The 13844-nt window shown below is 50.6% G+C and overlaps 1 protein-coding gene across 5 annotated transcripts in view; it reads left to right on the top strand.

The window, feature by feature from the left end:
- The window catches only part of RIPOR2 (RHO family interacting cell polarization regulator 2), a 110479-nt gene that overhangs the window by 20933 nt on the left and 75702 nt on the right, over positions 1–13844 (top strand). Inside the window, exon 1 of one of the 5 annotated variants that reach the window (XM_032424636.1) lies at positions 2377–2614. The exons of 3 other annotated variants lie outside the window; for them this stretch is intronic. The gene's annotated coding sequence lies outside the window, so the exon portion shown is untranslated. Of the gene's footprint in view, positions 1–2376; positions 2615–2691; positions 2884–13844 lie in introns of those variants that run through there. One more of the 5 variants, XM_032424637.1, reaches the window with a different exon arrangement.

The raw sequence follows: 13844 nt of genomic DNA, 5'->3' as shown, positions 1-13844 counted from the left end.
AGAAATGTCTGGAACCATCAGATCCTACACAAAGAGCTATAATCCATGGTCGAAGGTGTTAAGCCTCTGCAGAGATGCTAAGATCTAAAATGTTATGACAGTCCGAGGTGAGGGAGAAGGGAAAGGGGCAAGGGGTCTGGGGAAAACAGAGTCTGGAGTATTTAAACTGGATCTTGACGAATTTCCCCTATTGGAAAACGGGCAAAGGCCAAGCAGATGGATATAGGCTAGGGTGGGGTTGACAAGGGAAGAAAAGGATCAAGTAGGAAGAAGGAGTGATCCAGAATGGCAGAGGGATTCATCCTCCATTCAGTAAGTAGGTACTGAGCTCTTGCCCTGTGTTGGGGATACAGTATCCAAGACAGAAAGGGTCTCTGCCCGTATGATCTCACAGTCCAGGGAAAGAGAGACAAGAAACAAGCAAAAAGGCAAATAAGACCATTACAATTTACAATTAGTGCTCTACAAGACATAGGGTTTTGAAAAAGGATAACTGGAGGGAAGACTATACTTAAAGATGTGGGTGGTCAAGGAAGACCTCTCTTCGCATGTTTACGGAATTGAAAGAAGGTCCTTGTGGCCTGAGCTCTGTAAGAAGACGAGGGGGTACGCATGAGGCTGGGAGGACTTGTGAGCATTGGTATGGAGTTTGGGTTTATTCTACAATAAATGGGGCATGCAGGGTTTTAAGCAGGAGAGTGACCACAACATATTTATCTTTTAAAAGATGACTCTTTCTGTATTGGTTATCTATTCCTGTGTAACAAATTGTCACAAACGTAGCTGTTTAAAACAACACCGTGGACGAGTCACACTAACACTCTTGGATCTTGGTTTTCCCATCCATGAAATGGGAGTAGTGATGCCTACTGCTGAATATACTTCAGGAATAAATGATACAATGCTTGTGAAGGATCTGCTCCAAAACCAAGGATATAAGAAGAGAGTCAATGAACTGTACTGTTCAGCACAGCAAGGACTGGCTCAAGTCAGCCAACCTCACCAGGGACTTACGTGTTGACCAGAATACCAATATTGAAAACATATGAAGAATAACTGGCCAGGCAGACTGGAATGTTCCTATCATGTGGTCGACACATTTTTCTCCTCTGAAAGAAATGCCTACATGGGAAGACTGAGAAACTATTTTGTAAGTTAAAAGCAGGGCAAGGAGAAGTGGTGTCTTGAAAAACCAAAGGCTCCGACTGTCAAGGCCCTCACTGCTCAGCCGTACTTCCTGGTCTAAAGCGGAGACCGGTGCTTGCTTGCTCGTGGGTAGCCTTTCTAAACATCCAGCGCACTCTGCTCCTATCCTACCCTTAGGTGGGTTGTGATTCGTGGATCAGGCTGTATTTTTGGCTGTTCATATTTGGGGCTGAGGATGCGGTCTCCTCCCCACAACTGGATATAGGTGTTCCCATGTTGACACAGTCTCCTGGAATGGTCCCTTTTGGTCATTGTCTAAGTTCGTCAATTCTTACCAATTCACTCACAAAGTTACTGAATCCCAAGCTGGGGCGGGGTGAGGGGTGCGGAGATGCACCTGCAGTACTGTGTTATTTAACATACCCTAAATACACAATTTATTCAGTATGGTGGCTTTACAGATAAGGAAACCGAAGCAGAGCGGACATTCCCTGTTGAGACCTTGTCTCTGGGTCCTTATAGACTCCCGGTCTCATACATTATGTTTCCACTCCAAAAGACTCTGTGGAATGGGTTGTCAGACGGACCCCCAGTCTCCCAAAGGAAAGCTTCATGTATAGTTCAAATCCACGGAAACGAAACAAAACCAAAAATCCCCCAACTGTTTCTCCCCATCATTACAAGATCTGTCTACCCGCACAGGGCCTAGTGGAGTGCCCGCACAAAGCAGGTCTCCCCAGGGGGGCTTTCCAACACAAGTCTTGCCTTGAACAACCAACTTCACCCCACCCCCAACCACACACACACACACACACACACACACACACACACACACACACGCCCGCCGCGGCCACCCCCGCGCAATGTTTTCAAGGCACAGTGTCCATTCCAAATCCCACAAGGTGGGCTAAAGGGTCTCCCCTGGCCTGGGCCGCCCCCCGGCCCTCCGCCTCCGATGCCCTCTACGGCCGGCTCGCTCCCCAGCGCGAATTCCGCGGGTGACTCCGAAGCTGCCAGCCCAGCTCCGGCTGAGCCGCTGGGCGCGCCCGCGATCAGCTGGAGGCCAGAGCAAAGCGCAGCCTCCCGGAGTTGGGCCCGAGCGCCTGGGAAGCAGCTGTCTCCCCCCGCCCCCTCCCTGCTCGCACGCCAGCCCCGCGGCCGCGCCTCCCCTCCGCCCGCTCCCCGCCCCTCCGCCTGCGCGCTCGGCTCCGCCAGCCTCGCGCCCGCCGGCCCCGCAACCGCAGCCCCGGCCGCAGCTGCCGCGAGCGGACGCGGGAGGGCCGCTGGGGTGTGCGCGCGGGGACCCTGCTGCTGCCCGCGGCCCTTTGTCCCCGCGGCCCCGTGGGCGAGCTCAGCGGTCTGCAAAGCCGTGGGTGCCGACCGCCGGGAAATTGCACGGGCACCGAGGCTCTTCGATGCCGGAGAGCCCAAGTGTCCCCTTGTCATGACGAGGAACTCTCGTCTTTAGGTATGTGCCCTCCTCGGGTGTTCTTTTTTGCTTCTGATTTTGCTTGCGACCCGGGTGAGGTCTGGGTGGCCAGGGGCGTCCCGGGCTTGGAAGAGCGTTGCGGGTTCGGGAGCCGTTCCGACTGGGCGTCCTGGGCTTGGGCGCCCGGAGGCTCCGCGCGTCTGTGCCCGCGGGGGCGGGCGGCGAAGTTGCCGAGGGAAAGGGCACACGCACTTCTGCGGCCGAGCCGCGCGGCGCCGGGGACAGCGGAGGGACCGGCCGCGGAGATGGTAAGGGGCCCGGCCAGTGCCCGGGGGCGGGGCGTAGCTGGAGCGGGGACGCGCCGGTCCGACCGTCCGTGCCCCGGGGGTGGCGGCGCGGACGCCCTCGGGTGGGTCCCCGCGGCCCGCTGTCACCCAGCGGCTTCCGGCACTCTCCAGGCCTGAGCGGACTCCGGCGCCTTCACTTGCCCCGAGGCTGCGGGGCTTGAGCTTGGCTAGGAACCAGCCCCTTCCCCGCGGGTCTGAAATCCACGCGGGTGGGGTGGGGGTGGGGGGGCGAGATGACAATTGAGAAGAGGGGCAAGCAGGAGAAATGGGTCGCGCGGATGCCGAGCTGGGTCTGGAAGGATGGGGGAGGGGCGATGCACCTGAGGACGGGAGCACCCTGCAAGTTTCTGTGGTTTGGGAGGGGTCTGCAGAAGAGAGGCATCTGCAACTCTGTCGCCGGGAGACTGTCACCTCCTGTCCTCCTCCCCGGGCGGTGGGGAGCAGAGAGAGAGCACCTCATTTATAAGGGGGTGGGGGCTGTCTGAAATTGCGCAGGCGGCCGCCATCCAGATGTTAAGGGGGCCCAAGCGCCGTGCGAGTCCCTGGTGCGGGGTGGCCGCGCCTTGCGGGGCAAGAGAGCCCGTGGAAAACCAGGAGAGCCAGGCTGATGGGGGTGGGGGGAGTAGGGATTGGCCGCCGCGAAGGTTCTTATCCTGGAGACAGACGTAGGTGTTGCTTGAGTGACCAAGAGGAAGTGTTTAAGCTTGTGATTGTGCGGAACCGATCCTGACAGTCCCAGGAAACATGTTGGGGCCGTCTTTCCTCCTGCTCCCACCTTTTACATGCTCAGATCCATGCACTTGGATGAAGTTCTGGGACCTAGACGAATCATTGCCCCCATTCCCAAAGAAACTGCAGTTGGCCCTCTCTACGGGACGGGGCTGCGCATCTTGGGTCAGCATTTGCCCCTTTGTTACCTGACAGGCAATCAGCTCTTCCTTTTTGCTTTCTGTGAGGTTTCTCTGGCTCTGAGAATGTTCCTCTTCTCCTTGCCACCCCCACCCTGGTATTCGGTATTCGCTTAGTGGCCTCCTTCCTCTTGCTTGTCCAGCCTCGTGGGACCAGACTCAGTTCGGCCAGGAGCACCCGCCGGCTCCCCGCATTGTCTCCATCTCTCTGTCTGTCACAAGCAGGGGGCGTCACCGTGAACTCTCTAAGAACCAGCATCGCCAGGCTATTCTCCAGTGGTTAATTAGGAAGCAGCCAGTAGCCATATCCCTTCTGTAGGAGCAAATTGCAGGGTAAGGGCGGCCAGGGGAAAGGGCCTCCCCTCTCTTCACCACTTCCTCCCAGCCCAGCCCTCTGGGTCAAGCCTCCTGTGCTCAGCTCGCCCTTCAGCTGAGATCCTGCCAAATCATGGCTCTTCCCCAGGAAGGTAATGCATGTGTCTGTCCAACCATCTGAAAACGTGACATTGGAGAGTCAGTTTAGTAAACACATGCTGTCTGGGTTGCTTTTCCAAAAGACCCCCTGATTCGTGTGGCTTCTCTCTTTCTCCGACACTCTAATGTGAGATTTCACTGTGAATGTTTTATCCTTAGTATAAATATAAAGAAATACTAAGCCAGAGCAAAGAATAACTGAGAGCATGCACTAAGGACATGCACAGCATTCTGAGTACCCAAACACAGATTCCAGAAATGGCTCTCCTTCCTTATGTTGATGGCAAAGTAAAATTCTTTCCAGTGGGAAAGGGACCCATCCCCTTTCACGGGTGACCTAGAGAAGCCAGAGAGGCTGGGAAGGAGCTATTTATGTCTCTACGTGTTGGTAGCTAAACTCACATAAAAATTCCACCCTTGAGTCTTGAAGTCCATTGGCTTGGGGCCCTGCCGTGACTGCCTAGTGTCTACCCTGCGTCTGAGTCACTACATGGAAACGCCCCTACTATGGTAAAACTCCACAGCCCGGCTGTGATACCAACCACAGGCCCACTTCTAAACGTAACCGAGTCACTTCTCTGTTACATTTTGGTTTAATTCGCGGATTATTGGCTCATCTTTCAGTGTCAAGAGAGGACAGCCCAGACAAAGGCAGTTACGGAGAGGGAGCAGAACAGCTCGCACGTTTTATTTTAAGTGGTCACATCAGGCAAACAACAGTCCCTTGGGTTGAAGAGTTTGCAAACCAGTGTTTTATTTTACTGCTCATTGCATGCCGTGGGCTGGGGCGAAAAATAAGGAAGCTGTTTTGTTTTCATTCTGAAACGAAGGCAGAAGTCTACAACCAGTTTCTTGCTTCTCTTGGGAGGAAGTGGTGGTAGAAGTGAAAGTCTATTTTACTTACACGGTGGGTGCTCCTTGGGGCAACAGCACAGTTGACTTTCCACTTGAGCTTCCTCTGCCCTGGTGGCCTGAGCAGGGCCTCGTGCTCCCGAACGGCTTCTTGACCAAGGTTATTTCCATCTGCCAAGCCGAACTCCAGGAGCTGGAGGAGATAGACAGCTTGTGTTTGTGGCCGTTCAACCAGAAAAGACTACCAACCGAAAACAGACAATGGAGCAAGGGAATTGGGGAGGGGGTGGGGAGAGGAGGTACAGATAGGCAAGCCGCACATAAGTGGTTCCCCAAGGGCAAGTCGAGATGTGGAATGGTGTCATGAAGCAGTTGGCATGTAAACACCCCACAGTGTGATTATAGGAAAGCTATTCAGAAAGTAAGATGATTATGAATAGGTGCCTTTCTTTCTTCCTTCCTTCCTTCCTTCCTTCCTTCCTTCCTTCCTTCCTTCCTTCCTTCCTTCCTTCCTTTCTCTCTCTCTGTCTCTCTCTCTGTCTCTCTCTCTCTCTTTCTCTCTGTTTGTCTCTCTCTCTCTCTCTTTCTCTATCTCTCTCTTTCTTTCTTTCCTCCACACCCAGCATGGAGCCCAACTCGGGGCTTGAACTCACCATCCTGAGATCAAGACCTGAGCTGAGATCAAGAATCAGATGCTTAACCAACTGAGCCACCCAGGCATCTTTCTTTCTTTCTTTCTTTCTTTCTTTCTTTCTTTCTTTCTTTCTTTCTTTTTTTTTTGAGATTTTATTTATTTGAGAGAGGGAGAGAGAGCACATGAGTGGAGGGAGGGGCAGGGGGAGAAGCAGACTCCCCGCTGAGCAGGAGGCCACCATGGGGCTGGATCGCAGGGCCCCAGGATCACAACCTGAGCTGAAGGCAGACGCTTAACCGACTGAGCCACCCAGGCAACCCTCTTCTTCTTCTTCTTTTTTTTTAAGTAGAGTATGTGCCTTTCATCTGGAGGGAGCCCTCCTCTGGCTTTTCATTTCCCTCCATTTTTGAAATCATATCCTGATAGGCAGTTTCTTGGGACAGCATTCTACCCCTGAAAATGAAAACCTCACCATTGTACACATGGAAGCATTCAAGTTGATTCGACTGAACAAAATCACTCAACACGTTGATCTTCAATGAGTTCATATGGAAACACCCACACATCCTCTTCCCTCTCTGGATCTCCTCCCTGAGGCCACCAAGTTCCTCTTGGGTTAATGGCCAGGGTTTTTTTGGTCACAGTCCACTCATCCCACTTTAGTTGGAAATGTTTCCTAAAAATCAGAGATGTTTTTCTTAGAGTTTTGCAAGATTTCTAGAGAAGATCGTTTTACGTATGGCCCGATGCTGGGTTACCCTCCCTCGGAGGAAACCCTGGACCCATCAGGAAAGGAACCACTCCAATTGATTTTATTGTGCATTGTTTACATGACACTGATGAGGACTATGTGGAGGTGAATATTTTCACACGTTCATTACACTGATTAAAAAGGAGATTCGATTTTTTCTAACAGTGAAAGCAAATGAGATGCAATGTGTCTGCGTTATGTTCCCCAAGATCAAAACCAGCTCTCTGTTAGACTGAGGAGGGAGGAGCCTTAGACAAAGGGAATATTTTTCATGCTACCTAGCATTCTAAAATATAATATAGTGATTAACAATCATGTTTATTTCTGAGGTGGATTTGAAGTCCAAGTCTGCAGTGTTATGTAATTTAGGGGAGTACTAATTTTTTTTCTTCATTTTAAGCACCTACTTACTGAGCAACCCTTATGGGACCTGGCCAAAGTTAGCTTTCTCATTCAGTATAAAAGTGTATGCTACTGATTATATATTCCAGGGAGCACACAGTCTGGAAGAGAAGTAGGCAGAACCCAGTTGTGTTGAACAGTGTGCCATCCACAGGTCTTGGTTTGTCCTGTCTACACCTGCTGTGGTGGCATAATTATTAATAACACCCTCTTGTACTCGGAAGTGTTCCGGAGGGGACAGTAAGTCCCCCGGTCACCCTAGAAATGAGGACTGTGAGGTCAGAGGAAGGAGAAGAAGGCTGTGAAGGAGATTTTGTTGCTGAGCCTGCTGTAGGCATACAGATGAATGGGAGGAAAAAGGGGAGACTCGCCAGATGGGAAGATTAGGAAGACCTTAAGCGCCTGGAGGACACAGAGGCTCCGTTTCCCTTGTTCCTGTGTCCTCAGGGCTTGCGTGCTGCGTAGGGACTAGGAGGCACCAAGTATTAACTACCTGCCTGTGACCTAGCTTTAAGACCGAGGCTGAAGGTAGGAAAGCTCAGGACAGTGAGGAGGCCTGCCTGGCAAAGGTCAGACGGGAACAAGTATGAAACGAGGCTATTAATAATGCTGAGAATGCTAAAACAAAGCTGACAGTGATCATTCCAAAAACCAGCCTGTGCGCAGAAAAACAATGTCGTATAACTCTTTCTTGTATATGCCATTTATCATTGGGGTTTAATGCCATTGGCCTTCCCCTCTAGCCTGGAGGTGATCTCTTCCTTCTCCAGCAAATTGTCCAGGAAGGAGCTGAAGGAACAATGACCCCATTCTCTTCAAGCTTGTTTCCTTCTGTCCTTGTCCTCTAGGAGGGCTTTTGGAAGGGAGGCAAGGGCAGGAGCATGGGGCGGGTTTGGGGAGGGGGGTACCTTAAAACACAAAAGCAGTGCAGATGAACACAAAGAGCACATGCTTTTCCTTCTCCTAACTGGAGGAATCAATTCAAAGGGACGGTTTCCTGGAGCTGATGCAATGCCCAAGAGGTTATCCCCAGTATAGCATTTGATTTCCCCACTTTGTGCTACGTAGGAAGGCCTGGGGTGACGTGGCCTTGGCTTGAACTGGGCCAGCCTACCTTCTAATCAAGATGACGCACACTAGGTGCCCTGCTGGTATGCAGAGGTTCAAGGTTAACGGCTCTAAGTGAAGACTCCAAGGCAATGACCAGCTGGTAACCCTTCAGTGGCAATGCCATACTTTTCATTTATAAGGTTATCGGTAGCATTTTAAGCCACTTTGGAACGACTCCTGTCTTCCCAGGTTTGAAGCTAATGTTGTGATGCCTCATCCCCAGAAATAAGTGGAGCTTAGGAAAGAGAGAAAGGGACAGGTGCAAGGGTCTAGTGCTGAGAAGATGCCTCAGGGTTCAGCTGTAGGATGTACAGTCAGATGGCTTACAGAATCATGGGGTCACACTCCGGGTCGAACTTCCCAGAACAATGTTGAAAGTCCCATTGGGTCACTACTGGAGTCAGCGCCTGAGCAATCATTGAGAAGCTGCCTACCGATCTGAGAAGTCCCCCTCCTCAAAGAGAGCCGCATCCTCATTCCCAGAACTCCTCTCTCTCTGGGGAATATGTTACTTCAGGAAGCAAAAGGAACTTCCCAGCTGTAATGAAATCCAGCACCTTGAGATTATCCTGGGTTCTCTAGGTGGGCCTTGTCTCCTCGCATGGTTCCCTCAAAGTGGAGAAGCTTTTCCAGCTGTGGTCATAGGGTTGTGGAGGAAGGGTAAGAGAGATATAACATGGCCTGCTTTGGAGATGAAGCCGGGGGCCACAGAGAAGGAATGTGGGTGGCCTCTAGGAGCCAGAAAAAGCAAGGAAATGGAATCCCCCCTGCAGCCTCCGGAAGGGAACACGGTGTGCTGAAACCTTAAGTTTAGCCAGTAGGACCCATGTCAGACTCCTGACCTCCGGAACTGTAAGATAATAAATGTGTGTCATCCGAAGCCGCTAAGTTTGTAGGAATTTGTTACAACAGCCATAGGAAACTGATACATGCAGCCTCCCCATCCCTCCTGCCTGCAAATCTCATGCACGTGCTCCTGGTGGGCGGCACATGTGGGATCCTAGCAGCAGGGGGTCCTAGGAAATGTCGCTGGGTGCTTCCCAGCTTCGGCCGGAAGGCATCCTACACGGGGGCCGGAGCCACGTTGAATGCATCTGCCGCGGGAAGTCACGGGGGGGCTGGGGGGCCACAAGTGTGTGCACGGCACTCTTAACCATCCTGCTCCCAGGGACCGCAGCATGAGGCACAACAGAAGTGGATGCCTGAAATTCTTAGGAAGTTTCACATGTGCTAGTAAGTCATCAAAGCCCAAGAGGGGAGGAGTGGGGAAGGCATCAGAAGGCACGCTAGACGTTCTTGTCTGATTTGTTAGAGCTCTCTGGCCGGGTGGCATGAAGGAGAGATTGGTTAGAGCTCTCTGGCCAGGTGGCATGAAGGAGAGATTGGTTAGAGCTCTCTGGCCGGGTGGCATGAAGGAGAGATTGGTTAGAGCTCTCTGGCCGGGTGGCATGAAGGAGAGATCGCACATAAGGATCCGTGTCAGGGATAAACATTGGTTTCTATAGCTTAACTCCATGCAGGCAGTCTATAGGGCAGATTATATTTTCCAAAGATGTCTTCAACAGTATATCCAGGCAACATGCCCTCCCTGCAAAGTGACTTGGAGACTCTTTCCAAGGAGAAATGAGGGCTAGGTTCCCCTCCCTCAAATTGTGACTTTTTCCACTAATAGAAAATGTGGCCTCCAAGGCTGGATAGTTCCTAAAGGACAAATCAGCTTCTACCTTACCGGCTGCAATGCTAGTTCCTGAAGCCTTTAGCCACCTTGTAAGCTGTCTGACTTTCCCGAAGCTACCACACCGCAAGGAAGCCCAAACTAGCCGAGCACATGGACAGGCTGGAGACCACAAGGAGAGAGAAAGATGCCTGGCCAGCTCCTGGATCCTCTGCCCACCCTGCTCCCCATCTAGCCGCCATCGGACTGCAGACCAGACCCTGAGCCAGAACCCAGGTCCGGCAGAGAGCCCCTCTCAGTTCCTGACTCACTGTTGTTGTTTTAGGCCACTACATTTTGGGATGATTTGTCAGCCCGCAATAAATAACTGGATTGGTCCATGCAGTCGGATGCAGAACAAAGATGAATTCAAACCATCTTGTGTTATTGCCATCACATTTCTTCACTCTGAGAAAATAACATGACAGTTGTCAGTAGTAGAAAAACCAAATCTAAAGCCCACCTTCCCCTCCTGTAGAATATCAGCCTAAGAAACTCATTCCTAAAATGTGTATCTGAAGGGGGCACCAGGGTGGCTCAATCGGTTGACCGTCTGCCTTTGGCTCAGCTCATGATCCCGGGGTCCCGGGATGGAGCCCCGCATCGGGCTCCCTGCTCGGCAGGGAGTCTGCTTCTCCGTCTCCCTCTGCCTCTCCCCCTGCTTGTGCTCTCTCACTCCCTCTCTCTCTCAAATGAATAAGTAAAAATTCTTAAAAAATATGTATATCTGAAGCAAACTGTCAACCATTTTGGTTTGTTTGCACAGAACTGGTAGCATTGAGCGGTTTCAAACTGCCTAATTCAACATGTGAAAAAGCAAGAATCCAAATAACTTCTTTTTATTTATTTATTTTTTAACTTTGCTTGTTCGTCTTTTATCTATTTATTTATTGCAGTAATCTCCATGCCCAGCATGGGGCTTGAACCCATGACCCCGAGGTCAAGAGCTGTATGCTCCTCTGAGGGAGCCAGCCAGGTGCCCCCAAAGAAGCTGTTTTTAGAGTAGAACTGCTTCAGCGGGGCAGTGGAGGTGCTGCAGGCCTTGAGTTGGGGGGTGTCCTCACCGTGGGGACCCCCTGAGGGGACAACCGGAGATGAAAGAGTGGCCGGCTGGCCCACAGGGCCCTGGCCCCCGCGGAGCGGTCAGCCGCGCTGGAGCCCCTTCCCCTGCAGGCCGACTGCCCTGTTTCCCTCTCTACCACCTCTTTTCTGCACACGCCTCCTTCCCTGTTCCTAAAGTTTACCGTTCCTGAAGCCCAAGTTCAAGACCCCCGTGATACTGCCCTATGTCCCGTGGACGTTTGCAGATTTCATATCGTGTCCCCCTGAAGCCTCAGAGCCCTGTAAGGTAGCGGGACTCAATTAACGCCCCTGGGTCCCCGGATCGGGAAGCAGAATGTACAGATAAAGTGGCTTGTGCGACATCACGGTGCTGAAGGGCTGGGTCAGCACTGAGTGTCCCCACTCCTCGTTTGGGGTCTGTCAGCCCCAGAAGACCCACTCAGCCAGCCTTTGTGGCAAAAACAGCGTGAGGCTGGAGAGAGGGAGAGGTGATTCGTTCTGCCTGCCCCATGCACTCACCATAATGTGGCCTATTTGAGCCCAAATTCATCGGGAGCCCGAAGTCTGAGTCTCTTCTCTCATTACCTGACTAATGCTCTCAGTCTGATATGTATTTTGCACATGGAAACCTACCCCTATAATGACCAGAGAAGGGTCAGGAACTGCTCCCGTTTCAGGCTCCCATGACATTTCCAGAAAAGTTTGACCTTTGAGTTCTGTCATAATGGTCTTTGGCCTAAAATAGGATCGAAATGACATGTGCTGTTTCTTTTTCAAGGGTTTTGTTGTTGTTGTTGTTGTTGTGTTTTGTTTTGAAGATCCTCAGTGTGTGTTTCCTCACATTAAGATATTTTCCAGATGTAATTTTTTTTTTTTTTTTGGCTCCCGTTGTTGCAAAGTGACTCTTTCCCCAGTGATGGAAGAGAGCAGCCAAAGCAGAAAGAGGCTGAGGGGCTGCATTAACGCAAGATGCTTCCATGTATGTGGATGTGTAGTTATCGAGCTAGAGGTACTGAGAAAACCAGATTGAGGAAATGTGTAGTTTTTCCCTTAAAGAACTAGTTTCATCCTTTACAGTCTGACGGGGGCAGAATAGACCCAGGTGACCTCGCACACATACTACACCTGCCAAAAAGGACCTTCCTCCATCACCTTCCTGTAGGTAAATCACATGATCCTGAATGTGGCACAGAGGCCAAGCCTTCCTGTGCACAGGGGTGTCTGAAGTTTTTGCAATTTTTTTAGAAGATTTCATTTATTTATTTGAGAGAGAGAGCATGAGTGGGGGGAGGGGTCAGAGGGAGAAGCAGACTCCCCGCTGAGCAGGGAGCCCGATGCGGGACTCGATCCCAGGACCCTGAGATCATGACCTGAGCCCAAGGCAGACGCTTCACTGACTGAGCCACCCAGGTGCCCCAAGTCATTGCAATTTTTAAAAATAAATGCACATCCTGAATTATAAATGAGGGTACATGTGTGTCATATTGCATGTTGACGTAAAGCGCCCCTTCTATTGTGAAATACCCAATCTAAATAAAAATGTTTTCTACAATAGTAATTGGAATAATAACAGAGACCCTTTAATAGCATTTCCAGTGTGCCAGGCACCTGTCTTAATTCCCTGAGTCCTCATAGGGTCCTGAGGTCATTCCTGTTATCATCTCCAGTTTATAGATGGGAGACATGAGGCCCAGCAAGACTCGTATGAGCAGAGCCCACTTTTAAACCTGGGTCGTCTGGACTGTGGCTGTGGGCATAAATACACAAAGACCCCGTATTCAGAGTTCCCACAGGAACTGCCACTCAGTAGCATGCTCGGGAAGCGGGAGTCCCCCCGCACGACTGAGCTGGATTGAGGTTGCTGGATCACTTGGTGTAGCAACTCGGTCCTCAAAGACTGTCCATGTGGTTCTCAGGCTGAGGTTGATATCCAGGCATGAGTGAGACTCCTTGATATTTTCCTGTAATCATCGAGAAGGTTTTGGACATTGCCCAGCCACAAGGTTCCGGATTCCAGCTAGGTAAGCAGTGTGTCTGCATAGGACCCCTAACGGAGACATGAGCCAGGCGCCACTCCTCAGAGTAGGCTGTGCACCCTGATAAATCACGCCCCGTCGGTGGCCAGGCTCCTTCCTCATTGCACACGACCAACCCTCACGATGCCTCAGAGATCTGGGCCGCTCTGAAAAGGGGGAGGGAAATAGCGAAAAAGTAGAGGAAAAAGGAATCATGCATTCCTTTTCATAAAGACTGTTGTCTGATCCATACCCACATGTAAAGTATCCCCCGATCCGTTTTGTCTTAGTTACTGGATGGAGGAAAACAAGATCATTGTTAATTCGTGCAGCTTTAATTTATGCATAGGAGAATTATATAGGGTAATTACCTGCAATTGAAGAAAAATGAATCATGTCAGCTCTGCTTAATCGTTGTACAGTTTGCCACTCTGTATCTCTATTAGAAAAGATTCGAAGCAGTAACGAGTGTGTGTGAGATGCAAACTTGCATGGGTGTGTTAAATGGAGTATTCTTTTCCCTTTGATGTGCATCACAAATAGAGTTCTCAGGTCTGGACTGACTGGATTTGAATAGGATTCCCAGAACAATAGCTTTAATTTACTGACTTAACTCCCGGTTCATCTTTTCCAGAAGTGCCCATTTTTCAAATCCATGTGAGATAAGTTATTTTCCTGGGCCCCATGTTAGCCTGAGTCTAATTTCTTTTGTGGGAATAATTTAGTGGGAATGATGATGATTTCCTTTGTCGACACTGATGGGGGATTTATAGTCATGATTACTAGCTTCCACATGGTCTCCGGATCTCTGTGATCCAGTGGCTTCCAAAAGCTAAGCCTAAAACAAGCACCTGGAACAAATTATGGAGCATTGAGTGGACATGGATGGAAATATCCTTGTGAGTTTTATCAAGCAATGGATGGTTTGAACTCATATAAAATAGTTCAGAGAAGAATAAGACTTGGTAAAAGTTTGCTTAAAAAATTACACTGTGTGACT

This window comes from Phoca vitulina, unplaced genomic scaffold, assembly GCF_004348235.1.
Source record: "Phoca vitulina isolate PV1807 unplaced genomic scaffold, GSC_HSeal_1.0 scaffold31, whole genome shotgun sequence".
Taxonomy (NCBI): domain Eukaryota; kingdom Metazoa; phylum Chordata; class Mammalia; order Carnivora; family Phocidae; genus Phoca; species Phoca vitulina.
Note: the sequence above shows the minus strand (reverse complement) of the source record. Positions and strands in the feature narration are given on the sequence as shown.